Here is a 14,454-nt window from a genome sequence, read left to right as displayed (position 1 = left end):
TTTCTTGGTCTTCTGTTTATCTTGTTTTATTGCGGTATCTTAATGATTACTCCAATTATTAACTAAATTCCGCACCTCCATAAAAAATTTCCCACTCTGCGCCACCCACAGGCAAAATTTTTTGTGGAGCAAGTATTTCCTGTAATTTATTATTAAAACCAATTCCTTTTTTCAATTTTTATGTTGATATTTCAAGTAAAATGTAATGTACAATCATCGTCGGTATTTTCTCCACTCACGAAATTTTTATTGTCCTAGTCGTATTTTATTGTCTTTTTTTTTGCTTTTAAACTCAAATTTACCAAATTGTTGTATTGGAATAAACACTCCGTTTTGGAAATTGTGTAAAATATATACATACATAAGTACTGTAAATTTTAATGTAAAAATTGTCAATTAAATGAAATGCTTACTACTACATTCCAAATCGGTTTTTCAAAAATCTCGACTCTTGCGCCACGTAGCGGATAATGCATTGTTATCAGGTTCTGACCTACAACACAGGTTTCAAGTCTCTAACTCATCGGGAATTTGTTAAAAATTTATTCCAAGATTTGAACCAAACCAGCACACATGCATATGTACATTAATTTATGCATACTAGGGTGATTTATTAAATTTTTGCTAAACCGGTTTCCACCACTTTTTTGAAAATGTATAGGCGCTTTTTTGAATTCTTGATTTTTGGAATATCGAATAAACCAGATTTTTTGAACGAACAGACCCGTTTTTTCATTTCATCCAAATCTTAACCTCCTATAAAACTTTTAGGACCCCAATTACCCGGGTATTAACTGGGGCTTGTATTACCCGATTTTCCCGGGTGCCCGGGTAATATACATATGTTGGTGCCGGTTAAATGAAAAACACCCGGGAAATGTGACATAAAGAATCGTGTATAATCTTTTTCGTGAGAATAAATATTTTTTCAGAGAGAATTTTTTTTAATAATGTCTAGAATGTACGCGACTATGTACACCTAACCGCTAGCCTGAGTAGACGCAGACAAGGAAAGTAAATTCCCAAGTAATTGGCTTGATTGATGAATAAGGTTGCAAATGGTCAAAGGAAAATGCATCATAATAGAAATAGTCTCCACAAAAATATGCCTATTATTTCATTAATAGTACATACATGGCGTATGAGTAACATTCTTACCTAGTCATTTACTACATATATGTATTTGTGGAAGTATGTATGTATGTGTGTATGTATGTGCCAGATTGCAGCCTAAACGGACGGACAGAATCGAACGAAATTTTGACAGAGTAAAAAATTGACATTCGACAAGGGGGCGTGGCACCTCCCATGGGCGTGAATTTTTTAATCAGCCATAACTTTGGAACCACAAGTCACATGAACTTGAAATTTGGTATGTAGGCATATACATATATAGTAGGTGCTTATAGTAGGATAAATATCAATCAGTTTGTAAAAGGGGCGTGGCACATCCCATAGGTCTGGAATGTTTTATCATCTATAACTCCGGAACTATAAGTAACATGAACTTGAAATTTGGCATGCAGTCATATATATGGTAGTTGCTTATAGTAAGGTATATATAAATGAGGTAGGGCTTCACTCGCTACCCGGGTGACAAACCGAAAAAAAGTCAAAAAGAATCCAATAAAAATTAAAAAAAAATCACACGTAAATTTTTCTCTGATTTTAATATCATTTAATTCTTTTCTACCAAAAATCTTTGAACTTATTTTGCTTTGCTCTTTTCTAATAAAAGCCATCTCTACTGTATTTTTATACCTTTCATGAGCATGAAATGGTATTATAACTTTGGTCCAATGTTTGTAAGTACCAGAACAAAAAGAGATAGACCCATTAAAATGTATACTTATATGATCAGAACGTCGAGCTGAGTTGATTTATCCATGCCCGTCTGTCTGTCTGTCCGTCTGTTTGTATGCAATCTAGTCTCTCAGTTTTCGAGATATCCGGATCAAATTTGGTAGGTGGGTGTATTTTTATAATGTATTAATCATTTGTCGGAACCGGAAGAATCGGACCCCTATAACATATAGCTCCCATACAACTGATTGTTCAGATATGAGATTTTTCGTTATAACTTCTCCATTTATGCAGATACGAACATGCAATTTCGCAGCACTTGCACCCATTATCAACAGAATGCTTACAGTGAAAACTACAAAGATCGGGTTACTATAACCTATAACTCCCATGCAACTGATTGTTCAGATATAAAATTTTTCGTTATAACTCCTCCATTTATATAGCTGGGAACAGGAAATTCCGCACTGGTTTCAATAATTATCAACAGAAAACTTACAGTGAAAATTAAAAAGATCGGAAAACTATAACCTATAGCTCCCATACAACTGATTGTTCAGATATGAGATTTTTCGTTATAATTCATCCATTTATGTAGCTAGGACCAAATTTCGCGCTGCTTTCACTCATTATCAGCAGAAGACTTACAGTGAAAATAACGAAGATCGGGTCACTATAACCTGCAGCCCCCATACAACTGATTGTTCAGATATGAGGTCTTTTATCATATCTCCTCCATTTATGCAGCTAGGAACATGAAATTTCGCACCATTTTCACTCATTATTAACAGAATACTTACAATGAAAATAACAAGGATCGGGTGACTACAACATATATCTTCCATACATCTGATTGTTCAGATATGGGATTTTACTGTAAAACTCCTTTATTTGAACAGCTAAAACCGATAAATTTCGTAAGATATTTTATAAATAATAATACAAAGTCTACTGAGAAAATCGTCAAAATCTATGCTGTATAAGCTTTATCTCCTATAGCACTGATTGTTCAGATACCAGTTTTTGCGATATATCTCCTTTATGTAGGAAACTAAACCCAATAAATTGTGTTACCGGTTTACATACCGATCACATAGCAGTGAAAATCACTTAGATTGGAGCCATATAAAGTATATCCTCCATACCTCTGATTGTTTAGAGGTGATTTTTTATATAAGTATGTAACTCCTCTATCGATGTATGCAGATGTATTCAAAATCAGTAATCTGTCAAACTAAAATTTGCAGATGTTCATGAAAGGTATGAAGCCTTCGGCATAGCCGAAGACAGCGCTCCTCTTACTTGTTTGATCTGACTTTATACCATGATAAACATTATCACTGTATAAAAACATTTTACATCTACGGTTTATCCGGTTTTTTCTTATTTTCAAAATCGGCAACCGTTTTTGTTTCAAATTGCAGTTTTTCGAACATCCCGAAACCCGGTTCTGGAAAAGAGCTAAATATTCGAATACCATAATGCAGCCATACGCAGCACGTTTAATAAAAGCTGGTAAAACTAAGTTTTTTTCTAAGAAATAACTCAAAAACCAAATTGTATTTTGTGTGCAATAAACATAAAGGAAATATTATTAACAAGTATTTTATTTTTTAAATTTATTTCCGCTACGGTACCAGCCAATGATTTTGTTAATTATGGCATTCCTTTCCCTTTTAAAAGCTATAAGTACTGCAGTCCATTTACTTGCTTATAGTATTTTAGAAACCTACTTAACTGCTTATATCTTCCAATCTACCCCTTGTCATCCCAGCTCGACATTCGATAGTTGACTTCAATACCCAACGTTCATTACTTTCACTCCCACGCATTGTTAACACTTTTCCATTCCATTGTTATCTGCTGCGATTCCTCGTTTCGGTATGCGTCTCATTTGCATTAGTACCGCAATACACTGGCGTGCGTCGCGTCGTCTTCGAACCCATCCCCAAGAAACCGTCACACAATTAAATGCAGCAGTTCGACATCGCATTTGCTGATTTTAGTATTATTTACACTCGTTTTTAGGTTTATCGAAGTATCGTACTCCGCGTACTCAACCCTCTCCCTATTTCTACTTATTGCACCAACCCACACAAAACCGCTTACAAAGTTCCATTACAGTTTGCCATTCGATCCTAATTTTACACTTTATTTGCTTCTTCTCAATGCTTACTTTATTGTTCTTTATTATTTGTCGGCGAGTTGCTGTAGTTACATTTGCATTTCAAAAGCATAATAAAGCGAGATTTTGTAATGCTTCCAGGAATCACGTCAAATCCTTTTTTGTTATTGCCAGTTGGCTCTTTGCGTCATTATTATAGCATTTTGTTCCAATCAGTAAATGATTTAAAAAAAAAACATTAGGAAAAGTAGGTAACTACAAACTTATGCACTTTGTACATACATACGTACATAGGAAAGTATGTAAATAGAAAATTTATAATGCAGAAACAAATCGACTTTTTTATGAATAAAGAAATGAATGTAAAGTGGACAATTTGTATTCAATTTATGTAAAATTGGTTTGCTGCTTAAAAAAAAAAAAAACATTTACATATAAACAGCAGAGAGAGTTTAAGTGCTATTTATGCAGTGAAATATAGTTGGCCATTGGGCTATTAAATTAGGTACCGTAACAGTTACAACTCTTATTGAAAGAATCACTCTCTAACTATTATTTTTTTACTTTTATTTAATTACTGCTTAAATAATAGTTTGTTCTGATTTTTATTTTACAAATCCTAAATAACAGTTATGTTTGAATTTTATCTAAATAATCTGCAAACAACAGTAATTTTTGGATTTTTCAAATATATATTTTAGATAACGGTTACCGAAGGCTTTTATTTATAAATATAAATCAGTCACTGACTTTTATTTTTAAAGTCATACTTAAAAAGTCATTTGTATAAGTCGTAGTAAGCTTTGGCTCTCCAACAACTTCTTAACTGCGAAAAATGACCATGACTTTTATATGTATGATTTCAAAAATAAAAGTCGGTGACTGATTTTTATTGATGACTTTTTAAAAAAAAATTATTCAGTAACTGTCATCTAAGACATATAATATAAAAATCCAAAAATAACTGTTACTTACATATTATTTAGATAAAACTCAAAAATAATTGTTATTTTGGTTTTGTAAAACAAAAATCAAAAGTAGTTATTATTTTGACTTTAATTTTGCATAAAAATTACAAAAAAATCTTTATTTTCAAGTTTGATTCTCGATGAATAAAGAAATCGATTGGTATCACTTATTTGCAGAACATTTCCTCTATAGTAAATTTTTCAATAACAGTTTTCATTAATAACTCGTCGGTGCCTGCTATTTATTGTTGGTTAGCTATAAGAAAATCCGTGTGAAATAAAATTGAGTGGAGCAAAAATTTAATGCTGCAAAACAAAACCCAGAAGAAAGCAATCAATTTTCTTATATGTACCACCGTAGCATTAAACTATTGATTTGAACTATTGAATTTCTGTTGATACAAATCAATTAGTAAAAAACTAATTCCATACCAAATAATAATGCTTATTTTTTTATTTTTTTTTTGCGAGCGCCAATAACATATGTTGAGACAGTAACTCTTGTTGTGCTTTTAAACAATTTGTTTATTTATCATGCCCTGCACCTTAATATTTTATACGAGTCCTTAGTTTATAAGATGATATACCTACTCGATTAGAAACCTCTCCTATGATAGGTTTTTGTTATAAATTTAATAAGAAACAACGAACTTCTAAGGAATTGTTAACTCAAGTAGGCAGGCCTTTTGTCACGTTTCTTATGGTATGACCGCATACTAAATGTGTAAGAATGTCTGTATATACATGCATAGGCTCATTCAGTCATACATATACATATTTATATGAAGATGAGCGCATTTTTACTTAAGTGCTATGTTCGCCACAGCTGTTATCAGTCTGCTCAGTAGTGGAATGAATTGCTTTTGCACGTAGATGGAAACCTTGTGAATGCGTATTACCTTATTAATGTGGTCAGGCGTACAAACAATCATACGAATATTTGAAGCATAATAAAGTGCAATTTGTAGCATACTTTGAGAGCCACAACAAGCAAATATACTTACACAAAACACGCCTGTGGTCAACCACAGATTGCCAGTGAAGGACCAAGAAGAACCATAAGCAGAAAGCTCTTATTTGTTTACACATCTGAGCCTCTCAAATATTGTAATAAACAATAAAATACTTAAAGGGTGTTGATATAAATACACACATAGGTGGTGAAATATACTTCATGGCTTGCCATTGCCTTCTCAGAAGTGGACGCTTTTGGGCAATATTTTTTTAAGATTAAGCATAGGCGATGGACCAAGGATCAGCGAGAAAAAGTGCAAATATTTTTTTTCTTTAAACTGTATTTTGTACATCACTTTAAGCGGTGCGAAAAGAAAATACACATCCATCACTCCAACGACACACCTCATAATAAAAATGTTAACAAATGAGCATTGTACTCATCTGAAGTCGCTTGCAAAAAGCGCATTATGTCATTGTTCACTTTAAATATTAAAAGCCCCTTATTAATGCAAAGTCAAATCATAGTTACACTAAATTACATATATGTACATACATTTGTTTATGTATAACAACTCAGGGGTTTGTTGCCGCAAGTATAGGAGTTTAGAGCTTTGAATTTCGAATTCTTACTAAATGGTAGTCGAAGAAAAAATCAAAGATATACGTGCATACATATCGCTAGCTTAGAGTGAAGAGTTGCTAAGTCACAACTTATAGCCAGTTTCTTCTTCTGATGACAATACAATTACGCATATTCAGTTTAATTGTGAATCCAAGATGACCGTCGCCACAAAATGATGGATTAAATAATTTTTCACAAACCTCACAAAGTGGGCATCAAATTTAAAATGGAGTCACAAACATTATGGTGGATCATAAATATTATACAGCCAATATATTAAAACTTAAATCTAGGCATCTAATATGTCCGACTGTGCACACGATAACTCGGGTAAAAATTTTGGTATCTTAACGAAACTTGGTATGTGTAGGTACTTCTTTTCAGCGTAGGACGGATGGTATTGAACATAGACAAAATCGGACAACAAACATGCCTACCTCCACAATAACGGTAGTTTTCAGAAATACATCATATTTACCTTAGGGGCATTCCAAAGTGACGATTGGGACATTTTAACTTGACAAGTGTCAAACTGTTAACACTTGAAGTCAGATATCAGTTTAATACGAAACGGATAAAGTATAAAATTTAATTTAATAATTTACACGGAAATTAAAATTTTCCAAGCGTGACGGGTGGGACAACGATGATACCCGCTTTTCTAAGTTGTTAGATTCGTTTCCCAATTTTAGACAAATAAATATTTCGTTCGTAGCGGCTTTCTCGAATGGGTGTAGTTAGTAGAATGTCAAGTGCCATTTTATGCTTTGATGTCATTATTATATCTTAAAATTAAAAAATAAACTAAATAAACTTATTTTCGCTTGTGACGGGTGGCACATCATTTTGTGGGACGAGTCAACTTTTAGGACACATAGTTCGTGAGTAAAATGAACACTGCCGATATGATGTGTTATAATTATGACTGCTTATTATTCCTTCAACCATACATCATTTCTTTGTACCGTTAACACATTCGCAGAAGTTTGCACCTTCGATACGAATTCCATTTTGGGAACGTCCGAACGGGCCCTTTTAATCGCATACACTTACGATATAACATTTGTGGAAAATATTTTTTATTGCTTTCATATTGGTATTGATGATGACTACTCATGACAAAAAATTTGTGTTCATTGAGAGCCTACTATAAATTTTAAGATGAAAAAAGTGTCTCCAAACGTAACATCCGTAACGCAGGAAACACCCATATGTATGTACTTCGTATGTGCATTTATCGATGTTGAGCACAAAGCAAAGGAAAATATTAAAAAAAAAACATATTTTGTGCATACAAATGTAAATGAATGTATGTATGTACTCGTTAATCGATTGCCGCTGTTATTCAGCATTTAAGCTTACGACAACCATTTTTACTCTGTATGTAAATACACATTGGCCCTCAGTTAACGACAATAGCAACAAACAAATAACAAAAAGACAAATTTTAAAAGAGCATTAAGTTTTCGAGTTCATTAGACTGTTCGGGCAAACATAAATTCTTAAGCCGATTGAAAAGCTACAATAAAAATGAACTAAATGAGCATAATACTCATAGAATTTATTCAGCAATATTTCGAGGTATTTTTCGAGGTACTTTTGTATCTACAGTGAAACCTTTTGGTGCCGGGTTTGTAAGAAATAAATTAATCGGTGCTGAGATACATATATTTTATAATAAGTAGCCAGTACCACGCCCATCTTCCAAAACTTTATTATAATCCAGTTTGTATTTAAAATAGTACTTTATATATATACAATTTTTTTCCAATTTGGCCCAGTAATAATAGAAATGTTGCACTTTTTGTGGTTTTTTGTCTTCATAAAGGCATTTGGCTTTTGCATGTCCGATATTTTTCGTAATCGTTTGCCAAATTCAACAACTTTTTTTATGAAATATGAGTGATGTTACTCATACGCCATGTACGATAATCGAAGCGTGTGTTCAAACTTTTTTCATAGAAAAAGCTTTTTTTAATAGTTTTCGAAATATTATCTTTTGAAAATATTGAAAATTCCACTTTTAGACCCCCCCCCCCCTCCCTCCCCCATCCCCCCATCGTTACCAAAAAAAGTATACAATTAAAATCAATCAGTATGAAAGAAATCCAGCTCATTCTTTAGGTGTGCCAAAAAATAAGTAGTTAACAAGCAACCGACTTCAAGACTCGTATAAAAATTTAGAGGTACCGTTAATTTCTTCACGATCCAATAAGCGAAACAAAACCAACAATTTTTCGAAAATTTATTGGCATTAAAAAATTGAACTTTTTTTCAAAAACCGATATCCCGAAAACGGCTGGACACAAAAAAATCAATATCATTGGAATACTTGCAGATAGCTGCCTCTCTAACCCAGACATAAGTATAAAAAAAAACAAATATTTGCATCATCGTTTATTTAGCAGTCACCCGACAGGATCAATAAAAAAAAGCGGACCAAAATCTTAAGACTCTCCCAGGAAAAATTTACACTTACACATACATATTTTACAATGAATCCATTTTGTAAAAGAATATAAGAACTATTATATGCCGAGGTTCAAATTATTTTTGATTAAAATTGCGAAATTTTTTCAACGCCTTGCATTAAATTTATTACAGTGATTTCCCCTACAGTTTTGTACTAATTTTTCGATATATTTTTTGGATCGATAACAATCGGGTTTTCTAAGGCTCCTCTTCACAAGAACCCAATATTTCTTGTTCGGCTTAAGCTCGGTACAGTTAGGTGGATTAGCCTCCTTCGGCAAAACTGTTAGCTTCCCTGATGCCGGTCCATCGTTCTCCTTGCGTAATGACTTGTTGCTAAATCAATCCACCAACTCTCTTCTAAGTTGAAAATTTCTTATTAACGTTGCCCCGTTTTAAATGCAGTGTAAAACCCTTGACCGGGTATTTGATAAAAGACAGCTTTACAGTAAGTTTCGTCAACCATTACTAAGCAATCGGATTTAGTGAGAAATTGCTCATATAATTTTCGGGCATGCATTTTCCAGTTTTTCCTTCTCTTCTGATCGTTCGAGTATTTTCTGAACCTTGTACCTTTTTAATTTCAAGTTTTCTTTTATCCTTTGTACGATTGATTTGGAGGAACTTTTGGGCATGTCTCGAATAGAGCTGTTTGGTTTTGGCATAAATTTCTGCTTGACCCCTTGCGCCAATTTCTTCTTAGCGAGACCTTTTTCACTTTAAGAAAATTGAAACAAATTACATTAATTTAACAAACTCTAAAATCAATTACAATTACTTCAAATCATATAAAATACGTTTCATGAAGATAGCCATCCACGCTTCGAACAGTTTTGCAATTTCGTAAGAGTAGAAAAAATTAACTTGCATTTTTGTCACATAACGTCATTCTCTTTTATTGCGTATGTATATTAAGGACCATTCGGCAGCACCGAGTTTTGTAGTCAAAAAGTACACTGTGTAAATTTTGTTGCAAAATTCCAAATATTTTTTTTTTGGGTGTAGACTAAAAAAAAACACTAAACTATACAAAAAAAAATTTTTTTTTGCTTTTCGATAATTTTTTTATGAACAATTGAACATTTAAACAATTTCTGCGCCTCGTGGACGCAATTTTTTAACATCAACTTATGTAATAATAATTTCTGTATTTATCCATAAAAAAAAGGAACAGTCCCGAAATAGTCCCCAGATTGAGTCTCTGTCTACATATATCCTGTTCTCTATAATTACCTTTATTTTAATCTTTTTCCCTCTATCTTCTTCTTAGATTTTATCGGTATCCTCATTCTCATATTTTTCTTTATATTTATCTTTGTTTTTACTTTTATGTTTATCATGTTCTTCATCTGCATATTCCCCTTCACCTTTGCTTTTTATAAATATTGCGAAATCTGTTATTCAAAAGCCGAAATACCTACACTCACATACTTTTTTCTCCTTCTCTCTTTTGAATCAAATAAACATACTCACAAGATATCAACCAATACTTTCCATATACCAAATGAAAAGAAAAATCTTAGATTTTTGATTGAAGGAAACAAAAACAAAACCGTTCGAGCCGTTTTCGAGCATTTTGGCAATAAAAAAAAATTGCTAATTTTTTCAAAAATTTTTTGCATTAAAATGCTCGATATTTGTTGAACTTATACAAAATTTTTACACGATAATATTTATATTGCTCCAAAGAGCCTATTTCCCGAAAATTAAAGTTTAGCCGGCAAATCGTAAGTTGCTAGATCACTTTAAAGGCTCAAAATTATCCCCAAAATAAGCCAATATTTACCGTTTTTTCTACGACAGAAACCGAATTGGTTACTTACAAAAATTAATCTGTTGATAGGTCTCGAATTATAACTTTGATACGCCACACTCAAATCGCTTCATTAGTTCTCTTGCAATAAACGTTTTCGTGAAGCTCTAAAAATGACAACTACAACATTTGAGCATAGCCTCCACATCGAAACGTAAGACGTTTTCTATGTCAAAAATGCGTGCATTTCCATACATTTTGGTCGGAATGAATTTTTATTTGCCAGCGTGCGAGCCCGATATAACATAATATAAAATGCGTTCAGCTTAAGGTGTTCTTACACGATATGTATTTGCATGTGCCACTTTTTACATATGGAATTACCAACATATCGTTTAAAGGCAAATTAAATTTACTTCTGTACAAAGCAGATGGACGTACATACGAAATAGAAATATTTCTATTTTCATCTGAAACGCAGAGAGGGTAATGTGAGTTTAGTTTATTTTGTTTTCAAAGAACGTAATTTTAAATAGTTAAATAAAGACTGTGAATTTGACAGACATACGCAATTACATATGGTTTGGAAAAGTCACATTTACAGATGCATATACATACATATCGTGTAAGAACACTTTTAGAGCAATAGACTTGGAATTTTAGTCACTTAATATTCGCTATAATTTCCTCTTGCAAAATTACGCTCATGCAATGTTCTACCGACTTTCTGACCAGCCGGCTAGGATAATGCATATATACATTAGACTCAACAGCATCACCAAAAAAAAAAGTTGCTGTTATTCCGTCGGGATTACAAAGCTTATGATATTTAAAGACTTCCACCAAAATATTTTGGAAAACTATTAAGATTTGCGTGAGCTGGACCGATTGGAAAATACATCCAAAAATGGAGTTTTTTATGAATAAAAATAGTTTCTTCAAGGAATTTTTGGAAAAAAATCCCCTCAGATTAAATACAGTTTAAGCTTCAAAAATCTGCATAAAACTATTCAAAAATATTTTCAACGTAATCATAAAAACTTGAATAACTGGGCCAAAACTATACCGATATAGCCTCACAAGTCAGTGGAAAGGTATTTTCTCACCCTTTTTATTTATTTGTAAATCTTAATATATTTCCGAAATATTTCGGTGAAAGTCTTCAAATATAATAGATTTTATGATTCCGATGAAAAAACAGTACCGATTTTTTTTATTTTTATGGGGAGTGATGCAGTCTAATGCACATACTTGCACATATTTATGTAGTAAGTATCAAACAACTCCGGCAAAGAAAACCAAACTTGATTAGAAAAATTCCATTCGAATTAGAAAATAATCAGAATTACTAACAGCATCAGGGCGATACATACGAATATAGAAATAAGGAGTGATTTCTCGTTCATTGCTACTCCCCCAGTTTAGTATCTGAAAATTAAATTAAACCACTTCTGCTTAGTTAGGCACTATTCCGATGTGTTTGGAATAGCTAATTTTATTAAGTTCTTGGCAGTTTATACATTCCACTTCTGTTTAATATAAGGAAGAATTAATGAAATAGATAAGAAATAGTAAGAAAATTAAAGCTGGTAATTCATTATTTTTATAATTTGACTCTCCGGTAATCATAAGTAGAATTAGAAGTACATATTTACTAAGATACGCACTATGCGTCGACCAGAACAAAAGTTACTATAAGTACCGTCGTATAAGATCTATAGAAAGCAATAAGATTCTCCACTTTCGCTATATGTTTTGATTCTACATATTTGTTTTGCAAATAAACAGTCCCTGGCCTATTTGGCGGTAGCAGCTTTTGAAAGTTTCCTATAGATCTTATATATGTAGATGCACAGAGTAAAAGCTCTCTCTCATTGTCACTGAATTTTATAGAATATCAAAGCTTAACTAAGCAAAGGCATCGCTTGATGTTTATGCGTTAACTTCCCAAGAAGCATTACCGAAATTCAAAGAATTTTTTTTAATTTGATCATCAATGCTTCTGCATCAATAATATTCGCGTTATATGTCCAGACCACCATTTATAGCAAAGGTAGTATGGCAAAGTTTCTATACAATCTAGTCTGGTTATCAACCTCATCGTTGGGTATCATATCAAAGACATACAATTAGACTCTCGCTGGAAGTAGTAAAATAATGCGCCTAAAAATATGCACAACATACGCCACAGCGGTAATGGACGATACGCCATTTCTTTAAATGAAAATGAAATTAAAATGATGAATTGCTGCTACCAATTTTTATGATTAATAGCCCAACTCTGTATCGGTGACAAAATTTTTTTTACTGACAAATTTAAACTTTTTCATATTTTTTTCCGTAATAAAAACAGGAAATAAATTAATGCAGATACAGTCTTAAGCACAGAGATGAAAGCATTTAACATTTCTTGGTTGTATGAATTATATATGTACATATGTACATGTTCTAACCAATAAGTTTAACTTCTTAAAAGTAAATTTAAATCATTTAATTACACGTGCAAATCTTTAGCAGCTGACCACACATAGTGCGGGTAATTTTTTTTTTTTTTACAAATTCCTTGCATAACATTATGCTATTAATAGTGTCAATCTTAAGTTTATTTCCTAGTTTAGCCGCAGAGCTATTTGGTAATGAAATTATATTAAAAACGAAATTGGCGAGATGCATGAAGCTATTTTTATTCATTACATTTTTAATAGAATAAACCTTTTCTTAACTCCCTTAGCTGGTGTTATTATTTGCAAAAGTTTTATATCTTCATGCTTGATATCCAATCTTAAATTTATTTGGTTCAAAAACTCGATGTAAATCTTTAATATATTGGGTTTAACTTCAAGGATTCCAGAAAAATTTACATTCCTTTTCACAAACATCTCAGCTTTCGTTCCTACAAAAATGTCAGATATTTTAACATGCTTATTTTCATTTTTAAAATCAGCATGAATATGTTCTAATCGCACCTTTTTTAATAAAGTTACTCAAAATTAAAAGATGATGTGCTTTGATAGTTGCATATAAGTATGGCAAACGAGAGCTTTCAGATTGGAACTCTTAGTTAAGATTGTAAAAAATAAAAAATAAAATTCGGTTTTGCAACATATGCCTTCTGTCAGGTCTACAGCGCGCATACCGTTTACTTCGTAAAAGCAAGAAATAAAATAAAGTTTCAAACTATCGCATGTCTCCAGCCAAAACATTGGATCCATCAGTGGCCAAACTAATTTGGTTTCTTATTTTTAAAGGCGGGATTGGCAAATGTTTAAAATGAACAATTGGCAAATATTTATATGCAAAATGATGTTTGAAATATATATTTTTGTAATTACGAATTTAAAAACTTAATTCAACTACCCGACCAAAATCTTACTTTGCCGACCAACCTACCAAATAAAAAAGAAGCGACCACATTTCGGCGGTAAAGACCAATAGTGGCAACACTGGTACATATGTATATACTAAACGTGAGCACAAAACATTTTAAACTTTCATAAGTTGTACAAAATTATGAGCCACATTAATAAGAATCAAACAATACATCAGAAGATTCAATGTTGTGCGTGGGAAATGTTCGGTTATTTGTACAATGTTATTTTGGGGGAAGCGAAGGGGAAAGAGGCGTGGCACCTAAAACTCCAGTCATCAGTAAGAGCACAGTTTAAACATGAAGAAGAGTCAACCTTTGCCCTGCCCTTCCTACAGCCACATGGGCTACCCATTTCAAAATGGGGTAAAGTCTGCATTTTCGCAA

Source organism: Rhagoletis pomonella, unplaced genomic scaffold (genome assembly GCF_013731165.1).
Source record: "Rhagoletis pomonella isolate Grant_MI unplaced genomic scaffold, Rhpom_1.0 Rhpom_scaffold_00004, whole genome shotgun sequence".
Lineage (NCBI taxonomy): Eukaryota > Metazoa > Arthropoda > Insecta > Diptera > Tephritidae > Rhagoletis > Rhagoletis pomonella.
The sequence above is the reverse complement of the archived record's forward strand: the minus strand, read 5'-3'. Positions refer to the sequence as shown.